We start from the raw sequence: 6,538 nt of genomic DNA on the forward strand, positions 1-6,538 counted from the left end.
TGGAAGTCCTAGCCATAGCAATCAGACAAGAAGAAGAAATAAAAGGCATCCAAATTGGAAGGAGGAAGTAAAACTCTCATTATTCACAGAAATGATACTGTATATAGAAAACTCTAAAGACTTCATAAAAAACTACTAGTTTAAATAAATGAATTTGGAAATGTAGCAGGATACAATATTAACACCTAAAAATCCATAACATTTTTATACACCAATAATGAACTCTCAGAAAAAGAAACTAAAAAAAAAAAAAAAATTCCATTGACCATGCAACCAAAAAATTAAGATACTTAGGAATAAACTTAACCAAAGAGGTAAAAGACTGTTCTTAGAACATGACAGCGCATTGAAAAAAGAGATAGAGGAAGATATAAACAAGTGGAAGAATATACCATGTCCATGGATTGGTAGAATCAACATTATTAAATGTCCATACTACCCAAGGCAATCTACAGATTTAATGCAACCCCTATTAAAATACCAACAGCATATTTCACAAACCTAGAACAAACACTCCAAAACTTTATAAGGAACAAAAAAAATCAAAAAACAAATAGCTGCACCAATCTTGAGAATGAGGAACAAAGTTGGAGGAATCACAATATCAGATGTGAACTTATACTACAACTAGAGGCCCATTGCACGAAGATTCGTGCAATAGGCCTTCCTTCCCCTGGCTGCTGGCACCATTTTTCCTCCAGCACCCGGGACTCAGGCCTTCGCTCTGGCCACTACCTTCCGTCTTCCCTCTGGCTGGAGCCTTCCGTCTTCACTCCGGCCAGAGCACCGCTCCCTCTGCCCCCCCGCCCTCTCCCTCATAGTAGGCGTCCCACCCCACCCAGCCGCTACGTGTCTGCATGTGTGTTGCCCAGAGGCCCAGAGTGGCTGGGGGGGGGGGCACCACCATCTTTGTTGGGTTAATTTGCATACTCACTCCTGATTGACTGGTGGGTGTCACAAAGTGACAGTCAATTTGCATATTTCTCTTTTATTAGTGTAGATGCCACTGTGCTCAAAAGAGCCTGGTACTGGCACAAGAACAGGCATATAGATCAATCAACAGAACAGAGAACCCAGAAATCAATTCAAGTCCCTGTGTTCAATTATATTTAACAAAATAAGTAAGAACATACATTGAAGCAGAGACAGTCTCTTCAATAAATGATGTTGGGAAAATTGTACAGGTACATGCAAAAAAAAATGAAACTAGACCACCAACTTAAACCATACATAAGAATAAACTCAAAATAGATAAAATACTTAAATGTGTGTTGGGAAAGCATGAAAATCCTAGAAAAAACCATAGACAGCAAAATCTCAGGTATATCTCATAGCAGTATATTTACCAATACATCTCCTAGGATGATAGACATTAAGGAGAAATAAACAAATGGGACTACATTAAAATAAAAACTACAAAAGAAACCATGAACAAATTAATAAGAGAACCCACTACATGGTTAGAACATATTTGCCAATGTTACAACCAATAAGGGGTTAATCTCCAAAATATACAGGGAACTCATATAACTTGACAAAAGATAAACAATCCAATTTAAAAAGTGGGCAAAGGACCTAAATAGATGCTTCTCCAAAGTGGACATACGGAAAGCCAAGAGACATTTAAAAATACTCAAAGTCACCAATCATCACAGAGATGCAAATCAAAATGACAATGAGGTATCACCTCACACCTGTCAGAATGGCTATCATCAACCAATCAAGAAATGACAAGCATTGGCGAGTTTGTGGAGAAAAAGGAATCCTCGTACCTGCTGATGGGAATGCAGACTGGTGCAGCCATTATAGAAAACAGTATGGAGTTTCCTCAAAAATTAAAAATGGAACTCCCATTTGACCTAGTGACCCCACTTCTAGGAATAGATCCTAAGAAATCTGAAACACTCATCAGGAAGAATATATGCACCCCTATGTTCATAGAAGCACAATTTACAATAGCTAAGATTTGGAAACAGCCAAAGTGCCCATCAGCAGATGAGTGGATAAAAAAAAACTGTGGTACATCTACACAAGGGAATACTACACGGCAATAAAAAAGAAAGACCTTTTGCCATTTGCAACAGCATGGATGGACCTGAAGAGTCTAAGGTAAGTGAAATAAGCCAGTCAGAGAGAGATAAGTATCACATGATCTCACTCATATGTGGAATCTAATGCACCAAATAAACTGATGAACAAAAATAGACCCAGAGACATAGAAGCCTGAACAGGCTGTTGATCCTCAGAGGGAGGGCAGGGGAGGGTGGGTGGGAAGAGATCAACCAATGAACTTATATGCATATTTGCACAATCTGTGGACACAGACAATGGGGTGGTGAGGGCCTTAGGGGTGGGGATGGGGGTGGGGTGGGATAGAAGAAGTTAGTGGGGGTAAAGGAGGACCTATGTAATACTTTCAACAATAAAGATTTAATTTTAAACAAAAGATGCACATCAACCAATGCAATATGTAGACTTTGTTTGCATTCTGTGGCAAACAATCATTAAAACATTTATTTTTTAGATAACTGGTGATAATTGAAAACCATCTAGGTATTACAAGACATTAAAAAATGTTGGTTAATTTTGTTGGGTGGAATAATAGTCCTCCTCTGATAAAGATGCATACTAAAGTATTTACAGGTAAACTTACAAGATACCTGAGATTTGCTTTGAAAAAAATTAGAATTATTTATAAATTAGTTGTGCAATTATATGTTAAAATAAACTAAATAGGTAGATGGATGGGTATGTAGTGAATGGGTGGATGAATATGACTTCCTCGGGAAAAGGATCAATTCTAAGAGAATTAATTCAAATTAAATATGGAGGTAAAACATGAAACCTTTTAGATCATCTAGGTAAACAGCTTAATGTTCTCATAGGTGGGGTCTGGATTTACTAAACTAATCTCAAAAATCACTAAACAAATTGGTGTTATACCATATGTAACTCTATAAAGATTGTCTATTTCACACTACTGTAAAGATACTTACTGCTGGTATCAGAGACTGCATATTTTTATTAGAATCTGTTATTGTATCAAGGTAGACCAAGTTTGCATGCAACATCTGCTGATATCTATTACAACAAAACAAATGTCAGTATAAAAAAATAATTCTTCCTCTCTGCTTAAATACGAACAACATTATAATCATTTCTCAAGGTTGATAGAAGATTTGTTACCTGAAGAAAAAAATACTTGCAGTAAACAAAAGCTGTTGTCTGGATGTCTTCACGGGGAAGTTTTACCAAGCATTCAAAGAAGAGCTAACACCTATCCTCCTCAAACTATTCCAAAAAATCCAAGAGAAAGGAATACTTCCAAGCTCTTGCTTATGAGGCCAGCATTACCCTAATTACAAAAGCAGATAAAGACACTACTCAAAAAGAGAATTACAGGTCAATATCCCTGATGAACATAGATGCTAAAATTATCAACAAAATATAAGCAAATTAGATCCAGCAATATATTAAAATGATCATACACCATGACCAAGTGGGATTTATTCTGGGGATGCAAGGCTAATACAATATTCACATAACAATAAATGTGATACATCACATTAAAAAATTGGAAGATAAAACCACATGATTATATGAGTAGATGCAGAAAAGGCATTTGACAAAATCCAGCACCCTGTTTTGATAAAAACTCTAAATAAATTGGAATAGAGGGAGCATATCTCAACATGATAAAGATCATATATGACAAATCTATAGCCAACATAATACTCAATGGGCAAAATCTAAAAGCCTCTCCCTTAAGAATAGGAATAAGAAAAGGATGTCTGTTTTCACCACTCTAATTCAACATCATATTAGATGTCCTAGCCACAGTGATCAGACAAGAAGAAATGAAAGGCATCCAAATTGGAAAGGAGAAAGTAAAATTTCATTACTCACAGATGACATGATATTGTACATAGAAAACCCTAAAGACTCCCCAGGAAACTACTAGACTTAATAAATGAATTCAGCAAGGTAGCAGGATACAAAATTAACACCCAGAAATTGATGCCATTTTTATACACCAAGAATGAATTCTCAAAAAGAGAAACTAAAAAAGCAATCCCATTTATCATTGCAACAAGAAAAAAAATAAGATACCTAGGAATAAACTTAACCAAGGAGGTAAAAGACCTGCACTTGGAAACTAAAGGGCATTGGAAAAAAAATACAAACAAATGGAAACATATACCATGTTCATGGATTGGAAGAATTAACATCATTAGAATGTCTATACTATGCAAACCCATGTGTAGATTCAACTCAATCCCTATTAAAATACCAATGGCGAGTGCCTATGTGTGGGTGAGAAGATGGCGGCAGCTGGGGAAGCAGCGTGAGGAGTCGGGCAACCGACAAGGCTCATTGAAACGGGCCGCCATGGCCCTCCGCAGCCCACAGTATATTTTTGGAGATTTTAGCCCTGATGAATTCAATCAATTCTTTGTGACTCCTCGCTCTTCAGTTGAGCTTCCTCCATACAATGGATCAGTTCTGTGTAGCACACCGGCTGCAGATGAACTACCTGATGGATAAGAATATCAGAGAATTGAGTTTGGTGTTAACGAAGTAATTGAATCCAATGACACTTTGCAGAGAACTCCCAACTACAGTATTTCAAGCACACTGAACCCTCAGGCCCCTGAATTTATTCTTAGTTGCACAACTTCCAAAAAAGACCCCTGATGACATAGATAAAGAAGCCAACTACAGCTCCATTGACTGCCAGTACCCAGGCTCTGCTCTTGATCTGGATGGCAGTTCCAACACAGAAGAGGAAGATTTGGAAAACGATGGCACCTCGGGTGGTCTTGGACAAAAGGGAGCATAAAATGAAGAAAAAACATCCACCTGGATATTATAGTTACTTGAAAGATGGCAGCGAGGGTAATATTTCCACGGAAGCCCTGGTCAATGGCCATGCCAGTTGAACCATCCTGAACAGCATATGCACAGAGGATGTAGAGTTGATGGGCAGTATGCCCTTGCTGGGAACACCCAGGACTTGTAGCAGCCCTCAGGACTCCACCTGATGAAGTTCATTCCTCTGTATTCAAAAGTGCAGACCTTGTACGTCAACACCCGTGATAGACAGCATTGTTCGGCTAATGAATGAGTTTACTAATATGCCAGTACCTCCAAAACCCAGACAAGCTCTTGGGGATAAAATCGTGAGGGATATCCGCCCTGGAGCTGCCTTTGAACCCACATATATTTATAGACTCCTGACAGTCATCAAATCGAGCCTGTCTGAAAAGGGTCGACAAGAAGATGCCGAGGAATACTTGGGCTTCATTCTAAATGGACTTCATGAGGAAATGTTGAACCTAAAGAAACTTCTCTCACCAAATGATAAACTTCCTATTTCCAATGGACCCAAAAGCTACTCAGTGAATGAGGAAGAGCAGGAAGAACCAGGTGAAGGAAGTGAGGACGAATGGGAGCAAGTGGGCCCCAGAAATAAGACTTCAGTCACTCGCCAGACGAACTTCATTCAGACCCCAATCACTGGCATTTTTGGGAGACACATCAGCAGATGTGTGGTTTACCAGCAGAGTTCAAAAGAATCTGCCACCTTGCAGCCATTTTTCACGTTGCAGTTGGATATCCAGTCTGACAAGATCCGTACCGTCCAGGATGCATTGGAAAGCTTGGTGGCAAGAGAATCTGTCCAAGGTTATACCACAAAAACCAAACAAGAGGTCAAGATTAGTCGGAGGGTGACCCTGGAAAAGCTTCCTTCTGTCCTTGTGCTGCACCTGAAACGATTTGTTTACGAGAAGACTGGCGGATGTCAGAAGCTTATAAAAAATATTGAATATCCTGTGGACTTGGAAATTAGTAAAGAGCTGCTTTCTCCAGGAGTTAAAATTAAGAATTTTAAATGCCACAGAACCTATAGACTATTTGCAGTGGTCTACTACCACGGCAGCAGTGCAACGGGTGGTCACTATACTACGGACGTCTTCAAGATTGGTCTGAATGGCTGGCTGCGCATTGATGACCAGATGGTCAAGGTGATTAACCAATACCAGGTGGTGAAGCCTGCTGCAGACCGCACAGCCTACCTCCTCTATTACCGCTGAGTGGATCTGCTGTAACCGCCTGTGTGCTGTGTGTGCCGACACCTGCTTGTAGAAACCAACTCTCAATGACTTCCTTCTTCTCTTTAGTGGCTCTTTAGAGAGAAACTCTTCCTCCCTTTTGCAAAAATGGGCTAGAATGAAAAGGAGATGCCTTGGGTTTGTGCACAACATAGTTTATGGTGTCTTCTAACTTCCAAATCAAAATCACTTGGTTGAAATAGACTGTCACTTGATTTAAGAAAATACACAAAAATCCATAATTTTGAAATAATGCTGATTCCTGAGTTGGAAGGGAACTTGCATTTGATTCCAAGTCTGATTGCTTAGTAGGATGATTCTGCACCAGCAATGACACTTGTAAATTTGTGAAAATGAATTTTATCTTTACTTAAAAAATGAATTTTTTAATCCATCACACTTTCTTCCCCCACCCTTTAGTTTTT

General features: G+C 39.0%; 1 pseudogene across 1 annotated transcript; it reads left to right on the forward strand.

The window, feature by feature from the left end:
• Positions 1–4,302: 4,302 nt before the first annotated feature.
• On the forward strand, positions 4,303–6,095 carry LOC307097520 (ubiquitin carboxyl-terminal hydrolase 10-like; annotated as a pseudogene). Its single transcript has 2 exons — positions 4,303–4,834; positions 5,021–6,095. The product of its transcript is annotated as a ubiquitin carboxyl-terminal hydrolase 10-like (transcript).
• The last annotated feature ends 443 nt before the right edge of the window (positions 6,096–6,538 follow it).

The sequence above is a fragment of the Cnephaeus nilssonii genome (genome assembly GCF_951640355.1).
Source record: "Cnephaeus nilssonii genome assembly, chromosome: 4".
Lineage (NCBI taxonomy): Eukaryota > Metazoa > Chordata > Mammalia > Chiroptera > Vespertilionidae > Cnephaeus > Cnephaeus nilssonii.